This window comes from Bactrocera dorsalis, chromosome 1 (genome assembly GCF_023373825.1).
Source record: "Bactrocera dorsalis isolate Fly_Bdor chromosome 1, ASM2337382v1, whole genome shotgun sequence".
Classification (NCBI taxonomy): Eukaryota; Metazoa; Arthropoda; class Insecta; order Diptera; family Tephritidae; genus Bactrocera; species Bactrocera dorsalis.
This window is the reverse complement of record NC_064303.1, coordinates 89,941,619-89,964,392: the sequence shown is the minus strand read 5'-3', so window position 1 is coordinate 89,964,392 and position 22,774 is coordinate 89,941,619. Positions and strand designations below refer to the sequence as shown.

The 22,774-nt window shown below is 36.7% G+C and overlaps 1 protein-coding gene across 1 annotated transcript in view; it reads right to left on the bottom strand.

Annotated features, from left to right (window-relative positions):
• The window catches only part of LOC105233636 (ryncolin-2-like), a 237,845-nt gene that overhangs the window by 166,668 nt on the left and 48,403 nt on the right, over positions 1–22,774 (bottom strand). The gene's annotated exons all lie outside the window — the stretch shown is intronic.

Genomic DNA, 22,774 nt, shown 5'->3' with positions numbered 1-22,774 from the left:
TAGCTCGCATAACTACAGACAATCAGATGAATAACTATGTCTACATTGACTCAGCTCGTCACGCGGATCAATTATAAACATGCAAAAGATTGTTTAAAAGGTTCAGAGATATTTATTTTGATGGAGAACTGAAGAACGTGGAAAGCTAACACTTGTGAAATTTTGCTTGTAGGACCTGCCACTGAAAACTGAATTTAGTTTAAGAACCCCAAATGGAGAAAATCATGGGTTAGCCCAGGACAACCAACAACATCGACTGCAAAAACAGATCGATTCGGTAAGAAGACAATGCTCTGTGTTTGGTGTGATCAGAAGGGTGTGGTATATCATGATCTTATAAAACCTGCGACTGATTCCATAAAAACCGTATATTTGAAAATTATTCTCTAACTCTGCCATCCCCTTCAAAGTAGTCCCCTTGGGCAGCTATACAGCGATTCCAGCGCGTTTTCCATGCTTCGTAACATTTCTGGAACGCTTCGACTGGGATGTCCGCGAGTACCCTCGTCACGGCCGCTTGGATGTCCGTAATCGACTCAAAACGGGTTCCTTTGACTACCGATTTTGTTTTAGGAAACAAAACCAAGTCACAGGGTGACATGTCGGGTGAATAAGGCGGCTGTTGCAACACGGCGATCCTGTCTGGGCGCACCCTCTTGACACGTTTTCGCAATTTTTCGAGTACTTGACAATAGTAGACTTGATTCACAGTTTTCCCTGGTGGAACGAATTCTTTGTGGACGATTTCACGGCTATCAAAAAAGCGCGACGCGATGCTCTTGATTTCGTTTTTCCATTTTCGTGACTGACGAGCACTCCAAAAACACGTCTACTCAACTTGACGCAGCAGGCGAACTAAACAAGCTAGAGCGATAGTACATATATCAATGGAGAGGGGAGAAATGTCGGAAAAAGAGATAGGGAATTTCACAGGTCACAGGGAGGTCACAGGTTTACCAAAAGCGCGGCAATAAAATCAGTCTCGTTACTTAATTGTCAAACCTCCAAGGCCAGAACTTTATCGTGTCAGCAATTTAGTTTTACGAAAATGCTCCCGCACACAAAGCAAACTCACTTCAGGATACAATCAAAGTATTTGCCTAGGCTTTGCTACCACAACGACGCACAGTGGCACCGCTCCATACATTTCTTGGAAAAAAATAGAAGGAGTGGTCGTACAACAATGAAACTTTGCAGAAATACTTCTCTGGACAAAATTAAGAAATTTTGAAAAAATCTTGGAAAACCGCCCACTGCCACACCCACCTCCCATATAACTGCAATTGCCAACATTTTTATTTTTAGACCTAGGGACTTGAAATTCGGGACACTTCTTAATAGAGTTCTCCTGATGAAAAAAAATTAAACTTAAACGCAAAGTGACGTTATTTATACCTTTACCTTGATAAAAATCCAATATAATATGCAATGTTTTAATTGAATATGTAACAGGGGAAAAATTGAGTTAGTTTTTATTTGTAATATTATGCAAGCACCATATCTTTAACAATAGGATCTAATTCTAAGGAAATTTTGTTCGAATGACGCCTTAAGCTACTTATGTAAGGATCCGAAGTTATGAGAAGTCTGTTGAAGACATTAGTATTTGTGGAAATTCGATCACACTTTCTCGAAAACATCAATCGATACTTCCTGTAGTCTTTGTTTCTGGCTTTCTCGGCTTCCTCTGAAAGCATTCCTATTGGTAATACGGCAGCATCCATTATATCCTTACCATGCATTAGTACTTCGTGCACAGTAACAGGCATATAAAACCAACTATAATTTTGTACGAACAGTTTCGCAGTTTCCGACGTATATAATTTAATTTTGTCACTATCAATTTTTTCGCCACATGTAATTATTTGAAGAATTATCCTGAATAGATTGATAAGTTCTTCATTGACGCCAGCAATATCCGCAACCATTTGTGGGTTTAAAAAAAAAGCCTTGACGTGTTCCCGTCGTTAGAAGTTCCTGTACCTTGTTGAACAAAATCAACTCGCAACCGCATTTTATCTTTAAAGGCCGCTTGTATTTTTAATTTCTTTTGTATTTTAATTTCTTTGTTTTGGAAGGTTGCAGCCCATTTCTGAAATGGTAAATTATAAGAAGGAGAATGCATTCCATAAACTTGATTCTAGCATGTAAGGATGAAATTCCCAATTCACATGCATCAGGTTTAATTGTTTTCATGGAAACTAACTCTAAGCTGTTCATTTCAGTAGGTTTTGCTATACAAATGTAGCACACTGCTGCTGCAGTAGTATGTGTCACTATCTGAGCGGTTTTACCATCCAGCATTGTAAAAAGGAGCTTGTGTAATACATTAATTTCCTTGCCCTTTACATGAGCGCCTGAAAGTATACTACATTTTTTTGGCTTTTTGACCATTTGTATGACGGTAATTGGCGGTTGTTTTTTTTTTTTAATTGAAAGTACAGACTTGGAACTTTCATTTCTTTATAGTAAGAGGGCTAAGCAAGGCAAAGCACATAAAGTTTTTTTCCATCAAAAAATGAAAAGTTGATATTTTTTAGTATAATTTTTGAAAAATTATAAAAATTAGCTTCCTTAGCCAATTTCAATAAATCTTTTTTCTTATAAACAAGTAGGTGCTATATTTTCACTAAAAAATAAAAGAAAAGTCATAGCTATAAACTTACACACAAAAAAAATTCATTATTTGGACAATAATTTTAATCTCATTTTATTGAATAACTTTCCGTCGACTTCTGTTAGTTTTTTTAACTATAAAATTTCACTTTTTATAAAAAACCTTGTTGAATTTTTTTTATCCAAATATTTCTTTACAAACCAAAAACATTAAAGTTTTGAAATTGGAAAGTGGAAAAATCCTATTTTTTCCGCCGAAATGCCACTGTGCGACGTATTCACCAGACTAGGTGGCTTCTGATTATCATATGTTTTCACCGATGGGATACGCATTGGCTGAGCGTGGTTATTGGTTTGCTTCAAAAGAGGAACATTTACATAGCATGGTATCCACAAAAAGCATGGTGGTCAAAATTTGTAAAAATCAATGGTTAATACTTTGAATACGTTTTTTTTGCTTTCTCATTCAAAATTTGTACTCATTTTCTCAAGAAATCGGTGCATGTATACCTTATAGTTAATTATTAAAAATTTATTTGTGGAGATGGGATGTCAACAGAAGCCATTTTTGGTGCTAAAAAATAATGATAAATAAAAATAAAAAACTTTTTTCATAAAGCACTAAAGTTCTTTTGAACTGCCTTAACATATAATATATATATGTATATTTAAGTATTTAAGTATGATCGGATTTCTCATCATTGAGTTACCTAGATCAAAATGATTACGCCTGCACAAACCTATTATTGTAGCCTGAGGTCAATGAAACTTTCATTGCTTGATAGAGCTGCAGTTCACATACACACCCGTTCAATGAAACTTAAATAGCATGAAATAGCAATTAAGCTCCCGTGGGCAAGCAGCGAATTAATTAAATGCCAGAATTTTCCGTTAGTCGGAATAAGTAAGTATTTACATAGTTCGTCATAAAGCTGCTTATGGTGTGACTGCCGATATCATTGCAAAGCGCTTAACTTAACTCTTTGAGCGCGTGCTCATTGTCGAGCGATTTGCATTACCATAAACAGATAATTAGCGTAAAAGCGCCGGCAGCGGGGACTAATTTGAATAAAACAAGTAAATGTAATAATATTATTACGAGGATCAAAGTGGAAAGAAAACTTCAATTTACACCATGCAAAGAAAGAGACCAGTATAATTACCTTTCTGAGACTACTATGAGAAATGTGGAGAACCACCGGTACGCTTGCTGAAGTCCAAACGGTTTTCAAGCATAAATATGCCGATACTGCTGCAATTTCACGTTCAATATTCGTATGAAGTTCATCAATCTTCGCTGCCTTGTTGGCATAGACCATAGACTTCACGTAGAACCACAGAAAAAGTCTTACGGCGTCAAATCGCACGACCGAATAGGCCAATTTGCTTGGCCATTTCGTGAGATAACACGCTCACCAAACTTGGTTTTCAATAAATGATTTGTGACCTTCGCTTGGGGAGCCGATCTTTAGGAACCACAAATCCATATCATACAACCCGAGCCAAAAATATTCGGTTTTTATTGAGCGGTAACGATTCCCATTCACAGTAACGTGTCTTGATCATTACGGAAGAAGTACGGCTAGTCGCCGGTCCGTAAATCGCACCAACCCGTAATTTTTTCGGAATATAATACTGACTCGTGGATCCATACGTGTTTATTGCTGCTATTCATATTTATTGCATATTTTGCTCATTGACGAAGCCATTCAGCCTAAAATGTGGCTCATCGCTGAAGCTGATTTGGAACACTTTCATGTTGTTGCTTAGCCCAATATACGAACATTCTGGTGGTCAAGCGGCTTCAGTTCTTGCGTCAATTTCATTGATTCGTTGTAAGGATGGAGGCCATGATCTTTTCACAAAACTCGCCGCAACGATGTCACTGAGATGCCCAACGCTTGAGAATAACGTGTGAGCGACTGATCTGAGTCTTTCTCAATTGATGCAATAGCGGCAGCAATATTCTCGACACTACGGTGACTTCTTTGTCTCACTCACGAAGTACATCATGTACGTATACTTACTCACGTTTTATTTGAACATTGCCTATTGCGTGGATATCTGACGACCGCTCATACTCCTGGAATACTACAGTATCTGCCGAATCAATAACTTTACGGTCGGGGAGGTTGCTCAGATAAATAATAACGTAGGGAACAACATCAAGACGATAAATATATACTCACATATCGCTATGTCGGAGGATATTCTTAGAAACAGGTAGGTCGTAGTTGTAGCCAGAAAGCGGCTGCATACATAATGGTTTCAGGCTACAAATCAGGCAATCTGATAAACTAAATAGCCGATGAGATCGCCAAAAAAGCCATCCGCTTGGCTACCGAAACCGTTCAATAAATACGCAAGTCGCTAAAAACGATACCCTATTACATTTCCGAAAGGGCTGACGCACCAACTAAGGATTGCTTATTGGTATGGAAGATCGCCAAGATCATATGTAGACACGGCTGGGTATAAGGCATGAGAGAGACACTGAAAGTCGTCCTCAGCTTCTGTCCGCCTTAAGTATAGTTTAGTTAAGATAACAAGAAGCTTCCGTCATAGATATAAGATCTCTATTGAACTGTGCAAAATCACTGGAGTTCTGTAAGACGTCGCTCATCGTAAACTGAATTTCCATGTGGCAATACAAAGGGCGTGAAAGTCCATGTAGTTTTGACTACTTTCCTGTAAATATCTAGCTTTTGTAGTTATATTCGAGCCTATAAAGGAGCTCAAGCAACCAAGAGACACATAAGAGTACCCCATTATTTACATAAGTTTTCTGCTAAGCTGCCGGAGAGACAGAAGGCAAAATCAATAATCTTTGTGCTGCACGAGTAGCTAGGAAGACTCTATGTGTTTATGACTTAAACGAAAAGATTTCCTTTGATCAATATCAGACAGCTTGTCAAAAATTTACCCAGAAGTGAGGAGGAGGATTCTAGATTTGGAAAACCCTGCTTCGAACCGTAAATAAGAAGATCAACGCTAAAAGGATATTGCGACTACTACCAAAGCAAAAATATGTACTTTTTTTTTCTTCAATATAAAAGTTAATCACCAAAAAACGGCCTCTTAGATAGTGAAGATAAATGCCAGTCGGTCTCACGTCCTTCACTTTCATTGTAGGTGTTCTGTTTTATTGCCGCCTCTTAAATAATGATGAACTAAATAATTAATCACATTATATAAAACAAGTAACCAAGTCCAGCCACCGGATATGGTGCTAAAAGAAAGATCACACACTCACACCTACAAAGACAAACATTATTAAGCAGTTGTAGAGCAACTTTACCAAAATTGCACCAAAAGTTTCGCAGAAGAGCTCATGTCGGACCACACTACGCATTCAGCGGAATGCCGAACGTGACAGCCAGCAGAGCGACAGCGGCATAATTGATTAAACTCGATCAGCAGCTCATCTAAAGTTACAAACGCCGAGAGTATTATGGCTGATTCGGCGAAGGGTATGAATAATGACGCCGCGCAAGCGAGTGTGTGGGCGAGCGATACAGTGCGTGACTGGTTTAATTAAAAACAACAACAAATATGTGAGTAAACTAATATACCGTTACACGCGACATGCACGAGTTTTAATGGACGACATGTTTGTGCGCGTATGTGTGTGTGTGTTTGCTGGCGCTCATTTGCAGGGAGTAAGCAAACATCGACTAGCTGATAATGACAAAAGTTAGCGAAATGATGAAAGTTTACGCAGTTGTGCTGCACATGCGAGCGCTGTTGCATGTGTGGTACATAAAAAGTGTTGCCACAAAAAGGCAACGGAAAACAGATGTTTGCAGATAAAAAAAAAGAAACAATATAAAACACACAGAGAAACACACTTTTTTAATTTCGCACTTATGAAGTTGCAAGCAGCCACTTTGAAGAGTGTTTGTGTGTGTGTACGTACCTGTCTATGCATATATGTGTGTGTTCTGTGCAGCTCATCAGCGTTCACTCAACGGCGACAGTGTCACTTTACAGCCAATATTAAAGCAAATACTTCAAACTCAATTGAAAATATGTACACACATGCATACTTACATATACATACATACATATACTTCTGCATTTTAAGTATGTGTATAGTTGAGTGTATGTGTGAGCCTCGGTTTACCATACAAAAAAAGTGTAATCTCTCAGTACAACTTGTTTGCTCATTAAATCTGTGAAAATAGTTGAGAACTCTCGAAATTTTTTACAGCATACATACATACATAGCCTCGTATGTATATATACATGATATATACATGTGTTTACCATTAACTCGCAGTGGCGAAATTATTCACCTATGTATACGAAACTTTTTATTGCTAATTAAACAAATTTGTTAGAGAGGAGTGTCGAAAAAATCGAAAGTGTGTTTGAAGCTATATGTACTTGTGTATTAGGGTGTACGTTACTTCCCCAGTTGATTGCTTTTGGACAAACCCTTACTAAAGTTTCAGGTTTTGCACTAAAAATAGGCATTCAATAAAAATTGTTTTCAACTTAAGCCGTACCAAAAACATTTTTTCTTTTTCTCATATATAACTTGGAATTTTTTTTTATATATTACATTAAGCAAGTGAATCCACAACTTCAAAATAGCGATATTCCAATACAAAATATTACGCTCCACAAAATTTTTTTAATAATTTTTTTCACAAAAAAAGTTTCTTTAAAAGTTATACGTAGTTAAAGTTTCGCATCGGTTGACCTGACTTACTCACACAAGTTATTCATACACTCTCTGTTGCTCATACGACATGGTGTACTAATGAAGGCAATACAATTGATACACACAGTTAAAACGCAAAAAAAGTATCATGAAAAATTCGAAATTGAGTTTCTTAATGCTTACGATTCACAGCGTCATATTACATATACCCAATATATATAACCTATATATAACCTATACATAACCTATATATATAACCTATATATAACCTATATATAACACATATCTAACTTACATATAACCTATCTATAACCTATATATAACCAATAGATAACCACCTTATAACCAAAACTCAAAACTCATTTTGTTTCAGTATAAGTGGCTTCTATTAAATCGTTTTTCCTTAGCTTGTACGCTTATAAAAAATGATGTTACGTTATTTTGCATTTTAGGAGACGATACGCTAAACAGCATACATATGTATATGTAACTTTAAACGGAATGCTTTTATAAAAAAAAAAAAAAACATTTAAAACTTTTTTGGAGAACAGAAAATTTTGTGTGAGTGTTAGCACCTTCTAAAAGTTATAAATTTATTCTCCTTGGAAATAAATATTTTATTGCAAATTATTAAATATTTCCAAAAAACTAACGGGTGATTTTTTTGAGGTTAGGATTTTCATGCATTAGTATTTGACAGATCACGTGGGATTTCAGACATGGTGTCAAAGAGAAAGATGCTCAGTATGCTTTGACATTTCATCATGAATAGACTTACTAACGAGCAACGCTTGCAAATCATTGAATTTTATTACCAAAATCAGTTGGCAGAAAATCCGCTTTTTTATCGACAAATTTTGTTCAGCGATGAGGCTCATTTCTGGTTGAATGGCTACGTAAATAAGCAAAATTGCCGCATTTGGGGTGAAGAGCAACCAGAAGCCGTTCAAGAACTGCCCATGCATCCCGAAAAATGCACTGTTTGGTGTGGTTTGTACGCTGGTGGAATCATTGGACCGTATTTTTTCAAAGATGCTGTTGGACGCAACGTTACGGTGAATGGCGATCGCTATCGTTCGATGCTAACAAACTTTTTGTTGCCAAAAATGGAAGAACTGAACTTGGTTGACATGTGGTTTCAACAAGATGGCGCTACATGCCACACAGCTCGCGATTCTATGGCCATTTTGAGGGAAAACTTCGGACAACAATTCATCTCAAGAAATGGACCCGTAAGTTGGCCACCAAGATCATGCGATTTAACGCCTTTAGACTATTTTTTGTGGGGCTACGTCAAGTCTAAAGTCTACAGAAATAAGCCAGCAACTATTCCAGCTTTGGAAGACAACATTTCCGAAGAAATTCGGGCTATTCCGGCCGAAATGCTCGAAAAAGTTGCCCAAAATTGGACTTTCCGAATGGACCACCTAAGACGCAGCCGCGGTCAACATTTAAATGAAATTATCTTCAAAAAGTAAATGTCATGAACCAATCTAACGTTTCAAATAAAGATTTTGCAAATTTTATGCGTTTTTTTTAAAAAAAAAGTTATCAAGCTCTTAAAAAATCACCCTTTATATGGAAAAGGTAAAATAATTTAGGCACGATTTAAAATCAAAATATAGCTTGTTTATATTGAATCCAAAACAAAAACAATAACTTCGCGTTTACAGAATAGCAATCAACTTCGATTTCATGGACACCTTAATGTAATGCACTGCGTATTTATGTACTATATGCAAATCTATAACATTTTTAACATGTGTAATTAAATTTTCTACACCAACAAATCTCAAAAAAAAAAAAAAAAAATCACAAAAAATTCAACCAAATGAGTGTGTGTGAGTTATATACAAAGGCACCTGTTCGCATGCCGGCTTGCAACCACAGTTCGAAAAATATTTTCTCGTTTTTGGCGATTAAATAGTTAACTGTTTAATTTATAATTTTCAAATAAAAGCAGAAATTGCAAAATTTTTACACAAATATACATGCAGTGAAAGTAAAGTTTTTTGAAATTATGAAAAAAGTTGTATTTATTTCTATTTCAGAGAAATTGTGTATATAGTACTAGGGATGTTCTAAATTTTACAAATCCAAATTCTTTTTCGTTTCGTTGCAATGTTGGAAAAGTCTTACGGTGATTCAGTTTGTACAAAACCTTCAAAGACGATCGACAGATGGTTGAAGACTTCCCTCGTTCTGGACAACCTTCTACCTCTTCAACTTTTAACTGCCAAAAGTGGCGTAGTTCTCAAGACCGAGGAGAAAACCATCCTTGCACGAGGTAGAATCAGTATGCTTTAAAGCTTGTCTGTTATCAAACGGCTAGGAGAGATTTCTGAGTGTCGCAGATATACCAAATTTACACTTGACGTCAAACCTATCGTATATAAGACAACAGGAAAAATGTGCAATAAATTCTGTGCTTGTAATTTGCGCAACTTATACTACCTGGTTCAGAATTCCATCGACACAGTCTTCACAAAGATATAACTCCGAAATGATCCAAAACAGTTTGAGACTATTGGTTGTGGAGAAGCAGAAAACTGTAGGTTTTCGTCTGCTTTCTTGATTAAATATAACTTTTAGTTCATGATCTAAGTCTGTTCAAAGGTTCTTCCTACTAACAATATAAAAAGCGGCAGTAGGTCAGTAATTATTGCTATACTGAGCGCAATTCGTGTAGGGAGAACACAGCTACACAAATAAGTCCTCATCATTAAATTAATGTAAGACAGTAGTTGAATATTTCCTTAAATATCTGTAATGGAAAGAATTTGAATATTCTTCTACATGAACGGCGTATTAACAATGCGTACTAGACGTGACAGCGAAGCGCGAAACACATTCTTTACAGAACAAGAACTTTCGAGACACAACGAGAACGTTGTTCAGGCGGAAGTCTTTCCATGATATAATGCCGAACAGTAATGAACCAAAACAACATGACAACTTGACACGAATCATGTGTGATCTGTCAAAAAAGGGATGTTGGAAAAAATACATCTACTGGGATCACCCGTTATTTGACTCATACCGTTAAATTTTGTCGCTTTGACAATGCTTTAGCTAATTATTTTGGTTAGGCAGTAAAACAGAAAAACGGATGGCAATGTAGCAGCCTACAGAAAAACCATGAAAATCCGTATTTGCCCATAATTTACAAATAAATATGTAGGAATATATATATATATATATTTAAGTATGTAGTACATATGTATGGCAGTATGCGCTTATGCGCCTCACTTCCTTGTGCTGGTAATTATCTGCAAATTGCAAAGCCTTTTTAATGTGCGAACACATGCAAGTGCTGCCACATGGCTCGACATAACTCTTCCTGGCATCAACTAACGGGCGCTTCCGCAACTGCAAATATTCTCCTGCTTTGCGCCTAAATTTATGCTATATTAGTAAGAGGCGAGGCACATAAAAACCAAGCATGTCGTAGACGCGACGAGCGTGAGTTTATGTGCGTGTTTTGTCAAATCATTTTGTGTTTGTGTGCATGAGTATATGTGTTTATCTACATGCATATGTATTTGTGTCGCTTTGAAAGTTTTGGCTTATTTTTGCCAATTATTTTAGCATTTGGTTTTTATCTCATTTAACAGCATTTTTTTTTTTTGCGCACACATGTACCACTGGCATGCTAGCTCTTCTTCTTTGTTTTGCTTATCCCTTAGTTAGTTCCACTTTCAGCTCATTTCATTCTGCCATTGTTTGTCATTGTTATCACGGCATCGCTGCCGTTGAAGTCTCCACATGCCAAGGCTTTCATATATACATATGTAAATGTGTGTGTGTGTGTTTTTTGTGATTTGTATGTGTGTGTGAGCATATTCGCAAATTCACATGTCTTCGTGCTGCCTGCATTGCTATCAATTAGCATCATTTCCTACTCGGCAACTACAACAAAATTCCACTCTCGTACTTGCTACATGCCACACACACACACACACACACTTACTTAAACAAATGTGTATAATTATATGTATATATATGTGTGTATGTGTGCTTGTGTGTAAGCTCATATTAGCTTGCTATTGTTTTTGTTGATAATGCTGAGTCTGTTGCTGATAGACATCTCGGTGCCATTTGATTTACAAGCCTCGCATATTTGTCAGCGCGCTCTGACTCATTTATTGCGGGCGAGACAAAAACATGCTGAAAGCAGCAAACAAAAGCGGCACAACGCTTGGGGAATGCAAAAAGTAGCGAATAATAGTAATAAATTGGAACACGCGCATTACAACGGAATTGCGTTGAAAGTACTTACATACATTTCTTTATATGCATATATGTGTGTGTGTGTGTGTTTGTATCACATTGAATCATATACACATATTTTCTCGCTAATTGGAAATGTCACAGTGCTTTTTCCTTCACTTTATTTCACATTAAACAGCACTTTTGTCTGGTTAGTATTTTTCTCCATAAATTTCTGGTTTTTGTTGCAATAAAAGGCATATTATTTTACTAAATAAGCCATTCATAGAATTTTCATATACTATCAGCAATACAAAGGGTGATTTTTTTTGAAGACAGGAGGTTCTCAAGAAGTAATAAAACGCATTAAGTTTAGTGTAGTGGCTAAAATTTTAGTTTTGATATAAAGATAAGACTTGTCAGTATGTTAAAAAAAATGATTTCAGCAAGCGATCGTGGCCGGCACGTATTAATTCCAGCCGAGGTGGCTAATTTTCAACGCGTAGACAAGTGACTTTATATGACTCCGCAAAAAACAGCCCAGCGGTGTTAGATCGCATAATCTTGGAGGCCAAGTCACAGTCCCACGAAGCGAAATAATGCGTTCATCAAAAATTTGCTTGATTCTTTTGTTGACTGTAAGGCATGTAGCGTCGTTTTGGTGAAACTTAAGATCGTCCACATCTACATACTCGAAAAATTCATTAGTTATAACTCCATAGCATTTCCCATCTACTGTAACATTACGGCAGAATTTATTTTTGAAAAAATTTAGACCAGTGTTTCTCTCTGCCCCGAGAGCACACCAAAGAGTGACTTTTTGAGGATGTAAGGGAATCTCATTAATAGTTTGTGTGTTATCATCACTCTAAATGCGACAATTTTGTATATCAATAACAACATCTAATCAAAAATTGCATGCGAAATCAAAATATCTGGTGCCGAAATGTTCAGAATGTTCGAAAGCACCTTCGGTGATAATAGTTTGGCGCGAGCAAGTGTTTTGATTGGTACAAATTATTCAAAGAGGGTCGAGAACGCGTTGACGACGAACCACGTCCAGGACGGCCATAAACATCAACTGATGATCCACACGTCAAGAAAATAATGCAATTGGTGCTTGAGAATCGACGATTAACAGTCGGAGATCTTACTGGCTTCTTTCGAATATTAGAAGGACCAGCGAAGGATTTGAAAGATCATTTGGGCTTAAGAAAATAAGCCAAAGAAATGAAATCACTAAATTTTTTCAAAAAACAGCGTCGCGTTAACGTCTGTGAAACAAGGCCGACTACCAGAATGCCATGAAACGTATTATTACTGGCCATGAGTTTTGGATATGTGCTTACAACCCGGAAACAAACAATAAATCGGGCAACTAACGTGTCAAACCAAAAAAAACTCGTCAAAAATTAAGATTATGTTGATAGTTTTCTTCGCTTATCGAAGTGCCGTGCACTCCGAATTCCTTCCGACCGGCTAAAATGACAACAAGAAATAATAGTTGAGTGTTATGCGTCTTTGTGCGAAGAATTTCGTAAAATGATGTTGGAATTATGGGCCGATATCTCTTGGTTTCAGTTCAGTTGGCTGTCCAGCGTATTGAGTCAATTGAAGACATTAAACGTGAATCGCTACTTTAACAACTATTTCAAGGATTGGAAAAAACGTTGGTACAAATTTATTGGGACCAAGAGGGTTATTTTGATGGGACATAGATTTTGAAGAATAAATTAAGAATTATAAAATTATGGACAAAGTCTTACTACAAGGTCTATCTCAAAAGAACAGAACTGTTAAAAGAAACAGCAAAAAATTAATATTTTTCAAATGTTATATTTTTTTATTCAAAGTAGTTGCTTCGATACAGCGTTTAGCCCGGTCAATTAAGGTCAATGCTCTTGAGAATATCAGTCGTCGCCTTTTGGATAGCTGAAATGTCCTGAAACCAGTGTCCTTTAATGGGCAAATGAAGTTTTCCAAATAGATAAAAATCACAGGGTGCCAGATCAGGGGAGTAGGGTCAGTGACAAGCGTCGACCGATGACACGGTGCATTATCGTGCAACAGTCGCCAGGACCCTGCCTCACGGTATTGTGGTCGAGCACGACGAATGCGTGACAAAAGACGCTTCATAATACCAAGGTATAACACAGCCTTAATCGTTTGGTCAGGTGGGACGAACTCTCGGTGTACAATACCCTCGGAATCGTAAAAACAAATCAGCATTATCTTTATTTTTTACTTCTGGCCGGCCCGACTTCTGATCGTCACAGAGGTCCTCACGACCTTCTTGGAATCGCTTAAACCACTCATGCACATTACTACGAGATAGGCAACGATCACCATAAACTTTTGATTCATTTTCATTTGAAATGTTTCAGTAAACGTTTTCCCAAGTTTAAAACAAAATTTAATATTTACTCTTTGTTCAAAATGCATTTTAGACCGATGACCAAAAGCTGCCGTCACTTTTTGATCGATAACATCGATTGTAGTTATCCAATTGCCTTAACATTTTTACGAAATGTCAACAAGAGGTCAAACTTTTTATTTCATATACCCACCAATAGGTGGCGCCACCAGAAAAAGTTCTGTTTCTTTTGTGACAGAATCGCGCATATAAAAGAACACCCGTTATAAAAAACGTATGCACTTGGTTATATCTGCATGTATATATGTATGTAAAATCTAGAAATTTCAAATTTTTTCATACAAAGCATGCACTTTACAATGGCAAATTTTTATTCAGGCTTTAAAGAACATTAAAAGTTGCGCTTTAAAAAATTACATAAGCCAATAATTGTTTCAACTTCCAACCCTTTGTCCTCTAATGTGTATAAATATGCGCTGGAGGCAAAGCAATTAATATTTAAGCAGATTAATAAATATTTTTTTTTAATCTGGAATTAATTATTTCTTTCATTAATAAAGGTATGTTTAACGTGAATAACCATAGAAATCTAGTCACTACCATAAAAAATCTTAATATGAGTTTTTTGTGACAAAATGTTTCAATGTCGAAATGTAAACTTAAATTCAAAGAATAGCAACATTAAATAACTTTTTTTAGAAAGAGATATTACGAGCTTTTTTCATTTTAAACTCAATCGTTACATAACATTTTTTATTCTGTTTTAGCTGAAGAAAAATGTAACACTTCGTTTTGGAAGTCTTCATTACACTATAAAAAAATATTCGGGTCCATATTCTTCTTTAGTTAGTTCTATCATCGTCATTGGATTTCGGCCTGACGTAAAAACACCTCTGATACGCGCGCGTCTTCTTCAGACTCGTACACCAAGTTTCGTTGCTGGTTCTTCTACTTGACTGCTTCACCGGTGACATGATTGTTTTTGTTTTTGTGGCTGCAGGAAACATCAATGAAGTAATTTTGAGGAGTGCTGCCGAGTTGACCATCTTTGAACAGATAAAAATCCGAATCCGTTCGGTTTACATTGATCTGACTACTGTGAGAACGCACTGGAGACGCGGTCTAACTGTAAGGGCTAAAAATCTTACAAAGGAATTATTTCTTGAACCCGCCAAGTACCATCTCATCACTCTTTGCCATTACTTATTCTTCCACGGACACTTGCAGAATATTAATTTTGTACGTCGAGAGGGCTTTATACATCCTAATTACCTTTTTCACCCATAAAAGCAGAGATTTGCAAATGTTATGCAAAGTAAAGGTTAAAGTCAAAACCTTACTGAACTGGTTGGAAGTCATGTTTAAGAATCCAACCCATTCCACTTATTTAAACTGTCTGTCTCTCGACTGTCCTTTAAACGAAACTACTTGAAATGGGACATCTTGAGAAGTACTAAGTATATTCATAGAATATTTCTTGAGGTTTGGCATTGTCTGTTTCATTATGGAAATTTTTTAAACTTATTCCCCTTATATAGCAAGAATGATAGGTTATTAATGAGGTAATGCACCGCGACCTAGGGTCTACGACGTATGACAATTAAGCAATGAGACTGACTCCATAAAAACCGTATATTTGAAAATTATTCTACCACTCTGCCATCTCCTTCAAAGTAGTTCCCTTGGGCAGCTATGCAGCGATTCCAGCGCGTTTTCCATGCTTCGTAACATTTCTGGAACACTTCGACTGGGATGTCCGCGAGTACCCTCGTCACGGCCGCCTGGATGTCCGTAATCGTCCTTTGACCACCGATTTTGTTTTAGAAAACAAAAAAAGTCACAGGGTGACAAGTCGGGCGAATAAGGCGGCTGTTGCAACACGGCAATCCGTTTAGAAGCCAAATACTAGGACACGCTGAGGGTGGTGTGGCACGGCGCGTTGTCGTGATGAAGGATCCAGTTACGAGCGATGTCTGGGAGCACCCTGTTGACTCGTTTTCGCAATCTTTCGAGTACTTGGCAATAGCAGACTTGATTCACAGTTTTCCCCGATGAAACGAATTTTTTGTGTACGATTCCATGGCTATCAAAAAGGGCAATAATCATCGTTTTCACCTTCGACTTGCTCATGCGAACTTTTTTCGGGCGGGGGACAACCATTGTGAGCTTTGGCATTTGGTTTCCGGGTCGTATTGGAAAAACCAGCTCTCATCGCCTGCAATAACTCGATCAAGCAGCGTGGGATCGTTTACCACTTCTTCCAAACAGTCTTCGGCGACAGTCATTCGCGTTGCTCTTGATTTCGTTTTTCCATTTTCGTGACGAGCACTACAAACACACGTCTACTCAACTTGACGCACCAGGCGAACTAAACAAGCTAAAGCGATGGTGCATATATCAGTGGAGAGGGGAGAGATGCCGAAAAAAGAGAAGGGAATTCAAGGTCATAGGTTTACCACAAGTGCGGCAATAAAATCAGTCTCATTACTTAATTGTCAAACCTCGTATTGTGCCCTCAGCAAGAATGATAGTCGTTCTTGTCAGATGAAGTCGTCTGTTCCATTTTTGGCTGACGAAGATCCATATAGTTGTATGGTAAAGGTTCCATTATTTTAAACGTGCCACGGAAAGCTGAACATAATATGATGATTTAATACTTATATAGCTCATCAGCATCAGCATCACCATCATCAGCTCGATGGCTGCAATTTAATTCTTCAATTACTTTTATACGTATAGTATATAATTATATTTTACAAAGAGGCCAAAAATAATTATGTCGGCACCAAATATGTCATTAATCATATAAGAAACTCCACCTAAAGTTGAGTCCAATCACAGTTATGGGCTCAAACTTCTTGTAGTAGTTTATTTCTAAATTATGTACAGTAAAGAGTTTGTCAGCCAAAACTGCCCAATACTCAAAAACATTAGAGATACTACATCATCAATTCCATCTAGCGATTCAAAAGGTTTTTTTCATATTTTTAAATATTTGAAAAAGTACGTAAATTTTTGTCCACACAGATGCCGAGTACAGTGCTACCACTGACCACTTAAAAGACACGTGTATGAATCGATTTATGCTAATAAATGGAAATGTCCCAACCATTTCTATATTTTTAATCCTTAAATTTAAAGGTTTTCTATTAGTAATATACACACATATACTTCTTCTACTAATGGCAAATTAAGTCTGTGTATTACATGCGTACAAATGGTATAGGTAGTACATACATTTTATCATGTATTGATATTAATTGCAAATTTGAAAACTCATTAACTAAAAATGTTTATTTTTTGCCCACATTTCGTCCATTTCGTTTGCACGTTTCACACTAACCACTAATTATATTTTACGTGTGCACATATTAAATTATACTAATTTAGTTTTCGGACAAAAGTTCAAACAATTCTGGAAGCGTAGCAATAAATTATGCCAAAGTTAGTTTGTATGCTACATGCTGCTGGTTGCGTGAGTTGTGCGAGAGCATTGTTAACTGTTTAATGAGAGTTGTACTTTCACTATATATTATGTAAAGGAGATTATGACTAATTAATCAATTTGCCAATGTTGATTTTGTCTCCGAACCCTACTTGCTGCTGACGCACTCTTCTCATAGAGCATTAATTGCAGGTAGTCGTCTACTGTACTCATCAGTAAGTTAGAGAAACTAGGCTCAGTTCGAAATCGAAGTTATTTTTGTCTCTCTGATTCCCACTCTCTCTCTCTTTCAGAATAGAAATAAAAGGAATGAGAATGTTGCCTTTTAATGCCGACTACGGCATCATCGGCATCTTCCACACAGCTGCGATAAGTCTTACCTCATAGGAACCAATCGGAAATTATTAGTCATAATCAATATAACTGGATCTTAGGCTAACAAGCTTCCGGAATATCGCACTAAAAATGCCATCCGTCTGACCACTGATCCAGTATAGTAATCAGGGACGTCATTTGAAACGGTGCGTAGTAAAATTTCCTAAAGGGCACACATACTGATCATGATGAGATGGTCATGCAGGATCGCCAAGATCATGCGAAAGGGCTACGTGCGTTTTACTTATATGCTTTTGAAAGGGCTGCAGAATAGTTGTTGGTCTACTCACACGCCTCAACTTACTACCAGCACACACGAGCCGGTTGGGTATTACATATAAAGTACTTTCAGGGTAAAGATGGTCAATACCTCATTGACATCATGGGTTTGCCTCCAAAAAATACTTTACGATACTAGTAACGACGATACATATGTACATACATACATACATAAAGTGCAGGGGAGCAGGAACACCTCTTATATTACTGCTCTGCTTAAGTATGCAGAAGCTTCGCAGTTTTAGGGACTAGATGAAATATCAAAATTGACTTTTAGATTTCGACGGAATATATGTACAAGGTGCCTTCCAAAGTAAACAGGACTTTAAAAAAGAACAAAGGGGTTTTCGGCAAAATCAATTTATATTATTCAAAATTGTCTTTTTCTGCTTCAATTTGCCTTTTGCACGGTCCAAAAGTATGTCGAACTATTGTTTTAGCTCGTTGTCCGGTATGGCCGCCAGTATGCCGGTGCTAGCCTTTCGAATGACCTCTACGTCTCCATAACGTTTTCCTTTTTTGGATGAATTCACGCACAGTTTCGATGGAATTTCCGGTGATCACGGATTTTGATTGGCCCAAATGTTGATCGTCATTTATGTCCTCACGACCACTTTGGAAAACCATCAGTCGACGTATGTAGCGCCACCAGGGGCGCCAGATGCAAAAAGTCCTGTTTACTTTGGAACCCACCTTGTATAGATAGGTAGATTTAATCATTTAATTAAAATATAAAACGTTTTGTTTGATAATATGTTAGATTTTGAGGGTAATTTCATAAAACCCTCCTCTATAATAGGAAAAAAATTATCGATTATAATTTCAAAAATTATGAGAGCTTGGCAGCCGCAATTCGAAATTTTTATACAAAACTTGGTTGAAAATAGATTGTCAAAAAAGAAACGCATTCTCGAAAATTAAGGATTAAGTTGATACGGGATTATAACTGTCAGACATAATTGTATGAATAATCAGCAACTAAAACCAGTTTTTTTTTTTTAAGTTTAAAAGCACGAGATTTTCATTTTTTAATTTCCATATTCTTTCAAAAACCATAAATTAGAAACTCCTCCGTTTGCGTAGTAACAACACACTTCGGAACATATTTTTCAAATGAGCTTAAAATAGTTTCATTAAAGTGGGAAGCACTAAATTCAATAATGCCACTGTAATCCGGCCAAGTTACTTTAAAAAGTTCGTAATTAATCTTCTTAAAATTAGCTTTCGCAAAGTTGAACCGAAAACAAAAGTCTGTGTATTATTATGAGCAAAGTTGGATATGATTTCGATGTTAATTTCCAAAGCAGGATGATATGGGTCCTCTGGCCGAACGGAGAACATTGAAGCGTTATCAACATAAGCTAGATCTAAGAACTTACCAATCTCGTTTGAAATTAAATTAATTTGTTTAAGACAACTCCAACTCCAACATTTCATCTAAGAACTCATTAAAACATAAGCGAGTACAAATAGGAATGGTGTAATCATCAACAGATTTCCATGACACGCACGGTTAATTGAAATCTCCCAAAACAATCATAGAATCAGTATTATTAACCATGGAGTAAACATTATTTATTAAAGAAGCGTGCAGCAAATATACATATGTCCGAGTGAGGCGGTATATAAGATAAAGTTTAGTAGATATGGCCACTATTTGCGCAAATACGAATGCACTTAAATTCTATGAAGTCTGCATGCGGAACATCGACTTCTTCAGATGGAATTGAAGAATGAACAGCAAACAAGACACCACCTCCTTTTCTGTTCAGCCGGTCATATCCAAAGATTTCGAATTCGCAGTTGTATATTTCATTATCAAAAATGTGAGGCTTTAGCCAAGTCTCTGTGAAAGCAATGATTTTAAAGTTACAATGAATGCTATTTACAAATCAGTAAGTTTTGTATTAAGACCTCGTAACATTTTGATAATAAACAATCAGCGAATTATTTTTAATTAGTTTTTTGTATTTACGGGATTTCTTGGCATTTTAGTGATAACTACAGGGGGCTTATCACGTTTGTGCTCGAATTCGCGCACAAAGACCCCAGATGGCCAGAATGAGTTGTCAAGTATCAATTGAAAACTGTCAGCGGACACGTCGATCTTAAACGACGAAACATCCCTGTTGTACTTGAAATTAAATTTACGGATGTCTTTACCTACCGTTTTTAATTTCGACGAGATGTAACTTTTTATATCGTCGACTGTGGTATCCGCAGCAAGTCCTCGAGACAAATACTGCCTTTTTCAGCGGTATTACCACTAAGTTTTTTATTACCTGATTTGGACGTATTTGCAGGCGGATCTTGGGAAGTTTTCCGCTTACTGTGTTCAGTAACAATTTTCACTGTGTCCTGAGCAGACTGAACCTTCTCACCTTGAGGACAAGGGGATGACAGATTAATAAGGTCAATAGTGGGTGGGGCCATTCGTTTTAAGGAAGATACAGTGGTATCTTCATCAGACGGACGTTTACGTTTTGATGAAGGTTTTTGATTCTCTTCCTGAATATTTAGGCATTTAAATGATTGAAAAAGCATTTCATAACGCCTAAATTTTTCAGTAAGGGTTTCAAGCTCATGACCAATCTCCTTGAAACCATTGCGCGCTTGCCTAAGGACTTTAACCAATTCAATTTCAGTTGGTCCGCATTTTAAGCAAGACCAGCGCAATCCCTTACTGTCAAGAATTGAATCCAATATCCTACTTGTCAGTCCAGCACATTTAAGCCAAACAAAAAGCCAGCAATAAACAAAGCGTTCCGACTTGCCTTTTACAGAGCAGTTCGGAAGGTTACAAGTCATATTGGGTAAAAAAAAAAACAAAAAAAAAAAACAAAAAAAAAACAATATTAAATAAAAATATAAAAATGGTAAATAATAAATGAACAACGAGCAATGACAAAAATATTTATAACAAATGAATGCAATAAAAATTGATGGTTATCAAATATAACAACCAATGTAGCGAGCAGTTTGAGATGCACTGTAATACTCGAAAAGTAAGAAACTCGCGAACAGCTGTGGACAAAGATGGAAACGAATAAAAACAAGAAAGAAATTTAAGTAAGCAAAGTAAATTACCTCTAACAATTGCACTACTTAAAATGTAGCACACAACAAAATTTAAAAATTAAACAAATTCGGCGGATAACAATTAGCCTGAATACGAGAAGGGTTGCCAATGGTTATACTTCAGCACCTCCAATCAATTCGAGAGCCAATATCTAAGTAGACGCTAAGCAGCAATCAATTCAGTAACCTTGTATTGCATATCGTCCAGAAGTATTTTGGGTTGCAGGGCAGCAGTGGAAAGTGTTGCCAGAAACAAGCACTTTCACTAACTTCACTTCTACTGGGTGCCAGGCCACAAGGGCATCGGGGGCAATGAAATAGTAGACGAGATAGCCAAGAATGGTAGACGGCTAACACCCAAAAACGTGATCAACATTGAAAAACCCATGCAGTGTCTATACGACGATCTGAATAGAAGCATGATTAACACAATTTGAAACCCGAACAAGGTACCAGAGAAAAAATGGAGTATTTCTTGTGCACTTGTCCTGAATTGTCAAAACTATGGTTGAAATGTCTGTGGTCCCCACGTTATGATGGAAGAGGTATCGATAATGAGGCCGCAGAGTCTGTTAAAAATACGCGTCAAGCGCAGGTATTCTAAAATAAGACTACTCCTCATGGACTTAAATAAAATGATATCATGTGGCCAATATGTGGTTTCAATCAGGTATTTCCCGGTTGTGTATTCTTTCGTTTTGGTGATCGGAATTGGGTTATTTAAAATCACAAATTCATGAATGATATTTTATATTTCAGCTAAAGTACATAATTTCGTTTTCAAAACTGTTGCAATCTTATGGATATTATTGCAATAAGTGCAAAATCGATTCCTTGCATTGCTCAAAAAAAAAACTCTATATGGAAGACCTTCAGATGCATTAAATCCAATGATAAGGATTATTCATCCGTACTCTATGTAAACCGGTTAAAGTAATGGGATGTGGGCATCAACCACATATCTAGCGACATGTTATAATGAAAACTGAAATAATAACAAAAATAGGCTTAAAAACGAACAACAAAACTAAAAGATGTTACCTTTGAAAAACAGTGAAATGCCTGAGGCCATGAGAGTTTTTTATAATGCAGGAATCCAAAAAGCTTTTTACGAATCAGCTCCTTGAACTCCTGTAAAGCAATGAACAACTTCGAAACTTCGCTAAAGAGCAACATTTCTGGCAGATACAGGGTTTGTTCAGAAAGTAATAGGACTGATTTCCTTCGGCAGCACTGCCTCGACGCAGAAAGAGCCCATTTGGATAGTTTTTAAAGTATTGTAACGATTTGGTACAATAAATTTTCTTTAATCATCTCAGTCCTATTACTTACCCTGTATTGTTGTCTAATCTGCGTTCGCATCTTTTGTATTCGGGGAAGTGTTCGGCACCTATTCAAAGCAGCGACAATGTAGCGGTATTTGCCCTCCTTTTAAATTTAATAAAATAAATTCATTTTGAATTTTATATACTTGTACAATTCATTTAAAATGCTTATCTTTGTAACCATGAATTAATGAAGAGAGCGGTCATTAAGGTTGAGCTTTTGAACTTAAAACAAGAAAAAACCTTATCTTCGGTTACACCGAAGCTAAATACCCTTCACAGGTGCATTTCTGTTAGTAACTATGTGTTCAGTTTGTATGGAAGCTATGTATAGTAATTCGTTCTTAACAATTTCTTCGGAGATTAGACTGTTGCCTTAGAAAATAACCTATACCAAATTTCGTGAT